The following is a 12,984-nucleotide window of genomic DNA, read 5'->3' as shown; positions in this document are numbered from 1 at the left end:
GACAGTTGCACGCTCCCTGGGGGTTATGTACTCTCGGCTTGACGATACCCTTTTCTGCGCTGCATATGACATTGTATTCTTGCAAAATTGTATTGTGTGGATGCGCAAAACTTAGGAGTTAAAATTTTACTTATATAAAAATTATTAATTTTCGTGAACTGCATTCTGCATAAAATGCAGTTCGCATTATGTGTAAAAACGGTTTATTTTAGCACCAGCCCGCCTCCGGCTGCGGAGCTCCGGGGATAGTTTTGGTAGCACTCGGAAGTCTTGAGGTACTATTTTGCAGTATTAAAATTTGGTCTGGGCACACTGATTACTTACCAGTGGTTTGAGCGGAAGACTTGAACCGGGCACCGCAGCCACACCATAGCACTGAGGTAGACCTGTTTTGACGATGACAGCTGAGCATGTACCTTTACAAGAACAAGGAGGAGGAGGAGGAGGAGGAGGAGGAGGAGGAGGACACACTACTGTGTTGAGAACCATGCTCCTGACTGACTACCACAGAGTAGCTACCTAGCTGTGGCCTTTATTTTGTTTGGCTTAGTATAGCTGTTGTTTGTCAGTAGTACTAGTAGCTACTGCATGACTACACTCGTGGACTCCTGCTTGGTTGTGTTGTACCGTACTACAAAAGATCTACGAAAGGACGATTGTGACCAAGAGTAAAGTATTATTACTTTGATGTGACCAGTCTTCTTGTACGGGCAACAGAACATAATGAGACTCGTAGAAAAAGAAGATGAAGGCCCAACCCTGCCCTGCCAGTTATGTGGACTTACGGGGGTCGCCATGGCAAATAATAATGGAAAAACCAAGATTAATCATGCAACGCAAGTAAAAAGAAAAAGAGAATGGAACAGAGGATCAGAAGTGGCATTCTGCATGTGGCCAGCACGGCGAGAATGTCAGCCGAAGCTCGGTCAGATTTCGGCTGAGCGGCGCGATGTCTACGGAGGCTAGCATTTGCTGAGCGAACAAGAGAGCAAGAGACCCTTGACCTGATCCAGGCCAGTACGGTGGAATAGGGCTCTTTTCTCTGGTCCGAAAGCATACAGGCAACTCTGTTATAGAGCGTAGAAGCCGCCACGTTTCCCGAATCCTCCACTGGCACAAAATTAATGACGCGTGCTCAATTTCACGGATGCGCTCCTAATACCAGCGCCTCTTCTCAGCTTCGTGTTTTCGATATGTAGCTGGAAGTGACTGCTGGCGGTTGGAACGCGCATGAGGGTTGAAGACGCGGATGTCTAGGAGCGTCTTCTCGTAACGCCCACCTCATATGCCGGATGCTGCCACGTCCAGGCGAGCGCCACGATGTCGGCTGAGATCGCTGTGCGATGACGGGCCACGTCTTTCAGTAGGGATGCTATTGAATCACGGAGGTCATTGTGACGCATGGAGGGGTAGCCACCAATGGGGCAGGACAAAGCGCGTTCAGGTGTGAATGAAGCACCACATGGACAGGTTGAGGGCTGTCCAGACGGAATCCAACCATAGCGCAAATGAAGCGAGTCGCGGAAAGCTTCTTTGTTGAGGACAAACCTGTAGCGACGGAGCGGGCAGCAAGTAAGCCAACTAGAGGCTCCCTTCTCCGAAGCCAGTTCCAGCACCCCAAGCATGGCAGTAGGGCAGCTATCCTTGATGGACGTGGCGTGGTCCATGCGTGCACGGCGGGCTTGTGATGAAGCATCTGCCTTCGCCTTTCTTGTCTCGTGCGGTATGCCGTCAAGGGATTCATCCTGAAGCAGGATGCGCTCTACGAGGGCGTGTGTGATAGCTTTAGAGTCACAATGCTGGACTGACAGGGAGGCCGGGACGATGAGCCCCAAACCTCCGTCTTAGGGTAGAGCTAGGATGGACCTTTCAAGATCACCTGGAGGGGTCGGTCGGTGATGGCGGGAATGAGCTTCATGCGGATCGCGTCCTCCAACGGAGCTAGCAAGTGCGCGGTGTCGGGCACGGTTCGGGCAATGAAGGTCCATTTGTGCCGCAGGCCCTGTCCAAATGCCGCCAATGCTGCTTGTGGCTGCTTGTGGCTGCTTGTGGCTGGGTGACAGCGCAGGCCCTGTCCAAATGCCGCCAATGCTGCTTGTGGCTGCTTGTGACTGCTTGTGGCTGGGTGACAGTGCAGGCCCTGTCCAAATGCCGCCAATGCTGCTTGTGGCTGCTTGTGGCTGCTTGTGGCTGCTTGTGGCTGCTTGTGGCTGCTTGTGGCTGCTTGTGGCTGCTTGTGGCTGCTTGTGGCTGCTTGTGGCTGGGTGACAGCATACTGGGCTAAGACTGTAACCTCTGCCCATCACTCCTGGACTTTCGATCGAACAAAACCCTCACAGTACTGTGGGGTGTGAATGTGAGGATATTACTTTTACATTGTCATTGCCATTGGTAACAAGAGTACATAACCCCCACCCCGGGGGTTATGTACTCTTGTTGCCTAATGTTGGTACTGTAACGGCATGAGTAATTTTGTTCTCAGTGTTCAACCAGGGAGTCGTAAAATACCGGTATTTTACGACTCCCTGTGTTCAACTCATGCATCATGATTGTGGTGATTGGCGAGATTGGCGAGGTTCTGCGCCGCATAATCGGAAAGTCCATCCTCTCCATCATTGGTCGAGACATCCAGTCGGCAGCAGGAAGCTTGCAGTTATGTGCAGGTCAGGACTGTGGCATCGAAGCCGCAGTCCACGCAATGACCGACATCTTTAACTCCCCTGACACTGATAGTGTTCTGATGGCAGTGATGCGGCTAACGTATTCAACAACCTGAACCGCAGCGTATGCCTCCGTAACGTCCGCCATCTGTGCCCTGCGCTGGCAACGGTGGCCATCTACTCGTACCAAAGCCAGAATCGCCTATTTGTTGGCGGTGAAAGCATTTCCTCCAGCGAGGGCACCACACAAGGGGATCCACTGGCAATGCCTCTCAACGCCATCGGCATTCTCCCTCTCATCCAGGCAGACGACACGGATGGTGCCAGGCAGCTGTGATGCGCAGATGATTCCTCTGCTGGCGGTAGGCTATGCCGCCTCCGTACGTGGTGGGATTCCCTCATGCCCCATGGCCCAGGCTTCGGGTACCACCTTAACGTGGCAAAATCAATACTGGTCGTGAAACTGGACTGCCTGGAAGAAGCCACGAGGATCGTCGCTGATACCGGCATCCAGGTAACTGCTGAGGGGCATCGGTATCTCGGTGCAGCGTTAGGCACTCCTGCCTGTATTCAGGCTTACCTCCAGAAGAAGGCAGATGCATGGTGCGAGGAGATCGATGTGCTGTCCTTCTTTGCCCTATCTCAACCACAAGCAGCATATGCAGCCTTCACGCGTGGCCTCGCTAGCAGGTGGATGTTCCTCTGCCAGCCGGGTTCAGAAGGAGGCCCGGAAGCCGTGGCACCCGTCGAGCATATCATCTACACCAAACTTCAACCAAACTTGAAGGGACAGCCTATTGACACCGCTCTCAGACATCTCTTCTCGCTCCCCTGCCGTGAAGGCGGGCTCGGTGTGCTTGACACGACCGCACTGGGGACGCAGTACTGTTCCTCTCTATCCGTCACCTCATCGCTCGTTGAGAACATCGTCGCTAAGCGCCCACAGCATGGTGATGCGCTAGCCACCGTCAGCCACATGAAGACCAGGGTACGCAATGAAGCCCGCTGCCGTGTTCAGGAGGCTGCTGCGTCGTTCATCACCGCAGCTCCTGAAAGCCTGCAGCGTACTATCCACCTGGCCCGCGAATTTGGAGCGTCCAGCTGGCTAACCTGCCGTCCACTGAAGGCTCATGAGTTTTCATTATCCAAGAGTGAGTTCAGGGATGGCCTAGCTCTGCGGTATGGATGGCAGCCCAGCCACCTACCATCAGCGTGTGTGTGTGGTGAGCCATTCGATGTGACCCATGCTCTTTCCTGCAGCACTGGCGGCTACCCGACAATCCGTCACAACGAGCTTCGGCACGTAACAGCGAATCTGCTCAAGAGAGTTGCCACGGATGTGGCAGTCGAGCCTCGACTCCAGCCGCTAACTGGAGAAAGGCTGCAGTACCGAACCGCAATCACTGACAACCAGGCCCGATTGGATGTGGCGGCTAGTGGTGTGTGGGGTGGAAGATTCGAGCGTGTGTTTCTTGATGTACGGGTTTTTAACCTTTCGCACAATCGAATCGGACCTTCTCATTCACCAGCACGTACCAGCACTATGAGAAGGAAAAGCGTCGACACTATGGCCAACGCGTCAGGGATGTTGAGCATGCCACCTTCCTACTAGGCCATTGGTTTTCTCAGCCAGTGGTGGGATGGGGAAATCCGCCACCAGCTTCTACAAGCTTGTCGCGTCTCTGGTCTCACAGAAGACGAAGGAGCCGTACGGCCAGGTGATGTCGTGGATCCGGTGCCGACTATCTTTTGCCCTGCTGAGATCCAGCATTGCTTGTTTGCGGGGCGCACGGCGGATTCGTCCCCTGCCAGCCATGAACACCTCTGTCGTGAGGGTGGTGGCTGAAGCGGCTATCCGGTCCTGAGGCAGTTGTGTTCGGTGTCCACGGCAGTTGTGTTCGGTGTTCAAGGCAGTTGTGTTCGGTGTAGAAGGCAGTTGTGTTCGGTGTAGAAGGCTGGTTTTTGACATGACGGTACTAAGTACATCGTAGCTGTACATTTGGAATTACAATTGTTATTATTTGCCATGGCGACCCCTGTAAGTCCACATAACTGGCAGGGCAGGGTAGGGCCTTTTTCCTTTTTATGGAGGTTTGCACATTGCAAACCGTAGTTAAAGGGGAAGTGCATCGATTTTTCGAGTATGGTCCAGAAGAAAGACAATTTGATATCGGTTCGAATGGCATATCTCTCGCTTCCATACGATAAGCCAAATTTGCCAAATCGCCAATTGTATACTCACGTTGCCATAGCGACCAGCGCAGTGATGACGTACGAAAGGCTTAGCTCCACCACAGAGAAGGTCGATCACTGCAGAATTTGGTCATTTTCAATTGGTTTATTGTATTCACAAAGTGAAAGAAGGGCTGTGTTCAATGCTGTAAGTGCAGTGAACTGTTTGTTAGTAGTCCTCTCGGTTGTGTACTGGGGCGTGACACCGACAGGAGAAAGCTGGAGCGCGGAGACACCAGCAGACAAGCGAAAATAGTGACGAACAAAATGCTGAAATCTTGGTTGGGACAAATCAGACGTTCAGCATTTCCCCCAACCAAGGACCATGCCGTTTGCTCTTTCCACTTCCTGAAGATGATTGTGATGCTTCCTGGCGACTTTCCTATCTCTCGTAACATCTTCTGAAGCCAGGTGAGACGACGGGTGGTGGAGATTGACGAATGAAATAATGTAGTAGGTTTGAAAGTTTGCTGAAAATGTCTCAGGAGAGACGGCGAATTCCAAGCATCTTGTCCTGGAGGAAACCATTTCCTAGGCACAGTCAGCCTAGGGAAATGCATGAGAAGGGCGACAAATAGTTCACGGCACTAACAGCATTGAACACAGCACTTCTTTCACATCGTGAATACAATAAGACAATTGAAAATGACCAATTTATGCAGTGATCGACCTTCTCTGTGGAGGAGCTAAGCCTTTCGTACGTCATCACTCCGCTGGTCGCTATGGCAACGTGAGCATACAATTGGCGATTTGGCAAGTTTCGCTTATCGTATGGAAACGAGAGATATGCCATTCGAACCGATATCAAATTGTCTTTCTCCTGGACCCTACTCGAAAAATCGATGCACTTCCCCTTTAACATTCACGAAACCAACAAGCCAAAGGCGGCATGGCAACCAGTAAACGAACCCGCAAAAATAATAATAATTGGAATAAAAAACAGAAAAAATCAACCTAGTGTGACAACGAATGCAAGATTTCCTTTCCGGCGAAAGTCCTGCAACTGAGTGTGCATGTGTCATTGCTGACCATCAATTTGTTTTCAATTTGTGTTTCCACTTGTTCCAGTCGTTTTCCTCTAGTCTCCTCAGTTGCCGAGGAGCATAGTAGCCTTTCCACAGTCGTATTCCTGGGCCAGGAATACGACTGTGGAAAGGCTACTATGCTCCTCTGCAGTGGGAACGTACTGCCAAATTCATTATGGCCTTCACTCCTGACCAGCAGCGGTCTCTTGCTGAGATGATTTCGGCTTCGGTCTCGTCGGCTTTGTCAGCCCACTCCGCATCTCGAGGACCGGATCGGGGAGCGTCTGATGGGCCATCAGACCAAGCCAGTATGTATTTGAATTCTGCCCGTTCTGAGATGCCGGCCAGTTTAGATTCTTCCCTGCATTCCCTGCATACGTATGTCACATGAGTAACGAAGCCATTGCAAAAATTTGCAAGGTCGAGTTGTTTGATCTGGCGCTCCTACTTCCCGCCAAGTACGAGAGGCCCTCTAACGATCAGCCTCTTTCTAAGCGGGTCAAATTAGCCGAGGACGGCGATTGCTTGTTGATCTCCGCCTCTCAAGCCTCCAAGCGGGGAATTGACTCCTTAGCTTCGTGGCTGGAAGCATGGTCTATCTTCACGATCATAGCTACTTTCTAACGACCCGGCCTGCGCTGCTAGCTTGGCAGAACACCAGCTACGTATTGTGCAAGCCGCAGCAAAGTACCGCCTGGCTGCGGTGCTTGAGTATGACATCTGGGTTCGGCAATCGGTGGCTCGTGCACGCACTCCGCTTTCATCGCTTGACACGGCGCTCTACACAGAGTGTTTCATGGGCCAGGTACTGCCCACGTGTTCCAAGTGCCGGAAGGTGGGCCACCTGGCCAACACTTGTCTTTTTCGTGGCTCCGACAGCTGGACGCTGCATGCCACCCCGGGCGCAACAGGTGGAGGAAGTGTCCGGGACAGTCCACCATCTGCCGCAAGTTCAATGCGGGCAACTGCTCCTTCAATCAATGCTGCTTCAAGCACTGCTGTTCCTTCTGCTCTGGCACCCACCCGTCCAAGGAATGCCCAGCCAGAAAGTAGCTCCATGAGTACTCCTTCCTCCCATCTTCCTTTATCTGCACATAAACCCCACACGCCCATCATTATTAGCTCACAAACAACTGAGCGCTTCTGCGTGACCCGGTATAGTCAAAGCCCCCTGTTGTGAACCCTCTGGTTCTCTAAAGTATCAGGAACGAACGACCCCACACGGCACGAGGACAACTATTTATTCTCAACAATATCTTTCACTTCCATCGACTAATAACAATGAACAATGAATGGAACAACTGAATGACCTGAACTAACTGAACTGAACTGGAAAAACTAACACTAAAACCACCAGGTAGTTATAGCGTGAAAATGACAGCGTATATGAGAAAAGCATACACATACAACATACAACTACAGCGCACACAGCAAACCGCACATAGCGTATGTAGCGTATACTACGTCGTAAACATCAACGGTACGGCGGAGTCGGAATACAACTGCATTGGAACGAACACAATGTCACAAGCGAGAAGGCCTTTCACTCTCGAGAACTTGTGGTTTCACAACATTCTCCCCACCAAAGGGCTTCTCACCGCCGTACAAACTCACAAGTCAAACGATTTGGGGCTTACTACGCGTCATCTGCTGCTGCGGTGGTGGCCATGGTAGAATATCACTAATGCCCACCAATTCAGAAAACTCGACATCGCGAAGCTCGCCGCTGTGGGCTGTCGCACACGACACTGTCACCGATCCACTTCGACATGGGGCAGACGCTGGACCAGACAACACACAACCGATAATGTCATAAAGCTCGACGATGTGGGCTGTCACACACGACATGGTCACTGGTACACTGCTTCGACCCGGGGCGGGCGCGGAATCCGAGGACACACATCGGATCTCTGTGTTCCACACAGTCTCGCCGCTTACTTCTTCCGTGCTAACCAGTAGTATCGCCCTTCTTATTTTCTCGGCTTCTACGCCTTGCGTTTCTAAGTCTTGCGCCTCCAACTCTTGCGCCTCCAACTCTTGCGCCTCCAACTCTTGCGCCTCCAACTCTTGCGCCTCCAACTCTTGCGCCTCCAACTCTTGCGCCTCCAGCTCTTGCGCCTCCAACTCTTGCGCCTCTAACTCTTGCGCCTCTTGCGCCTCTACGTCGTTCGGCCGAGACTCCAGCTGCTTCTGAGCGTCTCCGACCGATGTCACCATGCACTGCACCGACCCAGTGGGCCTTGGATCTGATCCTCCCACTGGCTTCGAATACTCTTCTGACCGCTGCTTGTCTGTAAGCAAAGTCTTACACGCCTTGGCCGGCGTCCTTCCGGGCGAGGCAAGCAAATCTCGCTTTGCTTCCTCATAATATGTACCGACGGCGATGCGCTCGGCCATCTTCTTGAGCTTTTCGTTAAACTCTGTGCGGAGCGCACACTCTTGCCTTCTAGCACTGCGCTCTTCAAACTCCTCGCTCTGTCGGAGCCTCTTCTCCACGTATTCTCTCAACCTATCGCCTTCAAATCCATACCGAATTCCGTTGGCGATAAAGCTGGCTTCGATGATCCATAGTTCCTGTGCCATGCTCGCTTCGTATCCTGGCGTGGTCGCCAAATGTTGTGAACCCTCTGGTTCTCTAAAGTATCAGGAACGAACGACCCCACACGGCACGAGGACAACTATTTATTCTCAACAATATCTTTCACTTCCATCGACTAATAACAATGAACAATGAATGGAACAACTGAATGACCTGAACTAACTGAACTGAACTGGAAAAACTAACACTAAAACCACCAGGTAGTTATAGCGTGAAAATGACAGCGTATATGAGAAAAGCATACACATACAACATACAACTACAGCGCACACAGCAAACCGCACATAGCGTATGTAGCGTATACTACGTCGTAAACATCAACGGTACGGCGGAGTCGGAATACAACTGCATTGGAACGAACACAATGTCACAAGCGAGAAGGCCTTTCACTCTCGAGAACTTGTGGTTTCACAACACCCCCTGACTTTGAGCTCTATACCAATGCTTCCGGGCTGGGATTCGGAGGTTTCTTTCAGAGTGCCTGGTTTTGCCAAGAATGGGGTCCAGAGCACCAGCACGGACGGCCCTTTCTCCTCTATCATGTGGCGGGAGATGTATCCCATTGTTTCGGCCGCGGAATTGTGGGGCCCGCAGTGGCAGACGAAGAAGATCCTCCTCCATTGCGACACTCAAGCTGTCGCAACAGCATGGGAATCGGGCTCATGCCGGAATCTGGAGGTTATGAATCTCATACAGACCACCCTGCGTATTGCGGCACGCTACAACTTCATCCTGTTGATCCGTCACATCGCAGGTATCGACAACAGTATTGCGGACGCCCTCTCCCGTCTACAGCTCAGTTGCTTCCGCTCGCTAGCTCCGTCTGCCAATCCGGACCCAGTTCCACTGCCAACTCAGATCGTCTGATGATGTCTCCCAATTATATTCACAGCCCCATGGGGTGTCCGTTTTCTGTGTCTGGTCTTCGCCGTCACTACACTGACTTATTGTTATTTTGTCTGCCATACCAACTACACCGAAACCAATTTCTCACTTCAACTTCTCCCTTACTATTCGCCCACCCTTTAGCACGGGCGGCTCTCCTCCCCCCCCCCCCCCCCCCCCCCGCTTCGCTGTTCTCTTTTGGAAGGAAGTGGCTATGCAGCGCTCATATAGTGCAATCTTGCAAAAACCAAAAATTTGCTGTCAACGGTCATAGGCGTATTGGCATCGTGGTATTGCTATGCCCCTATTTCAGGGTAGCCGCATATATGCCCCCAAGCGACATTGAAAGCATGGCACCGTGATGCCTCGTAATGCTTAAGTTGAGTACTGGGATACTCATTGCACTCAGACTGGCACCGGGATGCCTATGCGAGCGATAATTATGTGGGCCGGCACCAAGATGGCCTTAGCGTGAATGCGTTAGGCACCGGCGGATAATGCTAGTTATATGTGGAAATTGTGCTACTAGCACTGCTAGTTATTTGGAGCGATTGAGCTAGTTATGATGCTAGCAGTGCTGATAGTGCTACAAAATGGCAATACTTGCGGTGGGAAATAATGACTTCCCTCTGCAGTCACTCGGAGTATGGCAGTATCGCAGGGCGAACACAGTGAAAGAATGCTTACATTTTCATTACATTGGTACAGAGGGCTGCCAGCGTCGCAGGGAGCACCAGTGTGTCTCTCTGCGCTCTAAAAATAGCGCTACTTTTCACTGTGGTGCCAACAGATTGGACGTAGTGCTACTTTCACACATCGATTGTGCTAGACAAGGTCACATTTGGAGACTTTATGCTAGGGCAGTGCCGGTCTTCCCCACATGGGTCATTATGCTAGTTATTCTGCTAGCATTATCCGCCGGTGCCTAGAATGCGTACACGTTACACTCTGGGCTTGATGCGCGGCTAAGTGATGCATTCTTAACTTTTTACGGCAATTCACATTTAATTGCGCGGAACTAAAACAAGCAGTAGGGGGCCAAGTTGCCCACAGCCATAAGCGAGCACCGGGATGCTTTAACACCCAGACGGGCACCGGGTTGCCCGTAACAATACTAAGGAGAGCACCGGGATGCATATGTGAGCGGGTTGCGTTGTAAGGCGCACCGGGATGCCTATAATTGTTAGTCAAGCGGTAAGCTGGCACCGGGATGCCTATAATTGTTAGTCAAGCGGTAAGCTGGCACCGGGATGCCTATAATTGTTAGTCAAGGGGTAAGCGGGCACCGGGATGCCCATAATAATTTTAAGCGGTAAGCGAGCACCGGGATGCTTATCACACCTGGACAGACACCGGGTTACACGTAATAATATGTCCGGCACCGGGATGCCTACACGGATGGGCAGGTAGTGAAAGGGATACCTAAAATGCCCATATTTAGTACAGCTGGCACCAGGATGCTCTAAATACGCAAACTGGCGACGGACGCTGATGATTGTAAGGCGAGCACCGGGATGCTCAAACGCGTCCAAACCGGTGCATTAATACCGGGATGCTTCAGTAAATAAATACGCATCGCAAGCAACCAGTTAGGGGTCGTCCGCAATTATCGAAAGTTTTTTCCAATCCGTAGTAGCTTCAAATTTTTTCTCACCCACCCACCCACCCCCTCAGTCCGTAATAAAATATTATTGATGGACACACAACCCAACACATATGGAACAAACTCAATCAGTGCTGGTCCATGAGTCATAGTGACATCATGTATTGTATTAAAACTACCATTATTGATGTTTAATTGGTGATCACCGAAATGTTCTTGTTCTGCTTCTTCACCGCCTTTCCAAACAACGTCGCCTGTCTGGACATCGTCAATAACAGTCGTCAGCGCCAGCGCTAGACGGAAGGACTTCAAAGGAGTGCATGGAAGACGGTACTCTGGACGAAGGAGACAGTGAAACTCAAAAATAGAAAGTGTCGACTCGCCGTCGAATGCGCCGAACTTTATGATCCCCGGCCCAGGAGCAGCCAAGGAAGCGCGCGCGGGGGCGCAGAAACTGCCAGAACTACAAAAATAATAATTAATTATTTTGTAGTAGACAGTTCGCGCGCAGCCGCGCGTGGAAAACAGGGGCTACCAGGGAGTCGTATTTTACGACTCCCTGGGGGCTACACGTAGACGTACACGTGGCACGCGCACGTATCATTTCGGAAGTTTTTCAATCCGTAACTGGCCTTGACCCACCCACCCACTTTCGAAGCTACTACGGATTGGAAAAAACTTTCGATAATTGCGGACGACCCCTTAGTTTGCTTTCAAAGTCATTGTACTGTCCCTCCAGGAAATCGCGATTCCACGGGTGCAACAAATTTCGCGATTTTGGCCCAAACCCGCGATTTTCAGCAAAACCTGCGTTTGTTGTCGTTTCCTGCGTTTGTTGTAGTTTTCTGCACTATATCTCACATTTTTATGCACTTTTCACGCAGTTCTTTCCATGATGCTGTAGGTTATTTGCGCAGTACGACTCCCGACGACCCGAGTAGATATACGATGCAACAAATTTCGTGATTTGGCCCAAATCCGCAATATTCTGCAAATAATTCCGCGAATTCCTAGCAAGTTCTGCATCACTCCTCACTTTTCGTCGCATTTTTGTTACTTTCTGCCGCAATTTCTTGCGCAAGTTTTCGAGAGTTTTTTCCGCAAATTCCCGCAGGGACAGATTGTAGCTGGGCACAGCGATGCGATGGTTGGTCATGTTCTGCTCTTCGTACTGGCTTAACTGCTTGCTTATTATCCACTGCGTTTGGTGCTGCCACCGTGTCCCCACATTGCAGATGGGTGGGGTCGCTGCCCACATAAGTGCCAGGGAGTGGGCGGATACAGGTGCCCCGTTCTTTGCCTTCCGCGAGGGGCGCCGCCTAACCCCGAGCGACGTAAACGCCATTCTCAAGAGGGCTCTCGGCCCAGGGGTTTCAAGCCATTCTCTGCGGATCGGTGGTGCTACGGCCATGGCCGAACGACAGGCCCCAGAATGACAAATTCAAGCGGCAGGGCGCTGGTCAAGCTTTGCGTACAAGGCGTACGTCCGTGTCTCGTCGGGCATGCCAGCGTATCAGCAGACAGAGCTAGCGTAGAGAGCAGTTCGAAGCTTCACGGGGTTCATGTGCCTAAGTTGCATTCAAGTTACGGCCCTGCGTCCGCGGCCACCCACTTCCTTTCTTGGAGGCATGAGGGGTTGGCGGTCAATCGCCTGCCCGCAGCTTCGGGCAAACACATGACACCGGGTTGTCATAGCAAAATGCCCCCAGAGGTGGCCGGGCACCGGGTTGCCCAGGGTGACCGCGGCCCACAACTTCAAAATGTTTCTCACCTTATCACGATTCTCTTGTTCCCTGATCATTGCTTTGGAACAGCACCACTTTGCTCTCAGATGTTTCAAAATTTGATTCGAATGATTTATAAATTTCGGGCACATGAAACCCCTCCAAAAAATACCAATCGTGATCAGTTGTTGTGTGGAGTGATAGTTGAACAAATATTTACAATGAGCCTGCGCTGCACAGTAAAACTCCCCAGACG

At 51.4% G+C, this 12,984-nt stretch overlaps 1 protein-coding gene across 1 annotated transcript in view; it reads left to right on the top strand.

Annotated features, from left to right (window-relative positions):
- The window catches only part of LOC135829600 (uncharacterized), a 373,880-nt gene that overhangs the window by 78,839 nt on the left and 282,057 nt on the right, over positions 1-12,984 (top strand). The window lies entirely within an intron of this gene.

Source organism: Sycon ciliatum, chromosome 13 (assembly GCF_964019385.1).
Source record: "Sycon ciliatum chromosome 13, ocSycCili1.1, whole genome shotgun sequence".
In the NCBI taxonomy this organism is placed as follows: Eukaryota; Metazoa; Porifera; class Calcarea; order Leucosolenida; family Sycettidae; genus Sycon; species Sycon ciliatum.
Note: the sequence above shows the minus strand (reverse complement) of the source record. Positions and strands in the feature narration are given on the sequence as shown.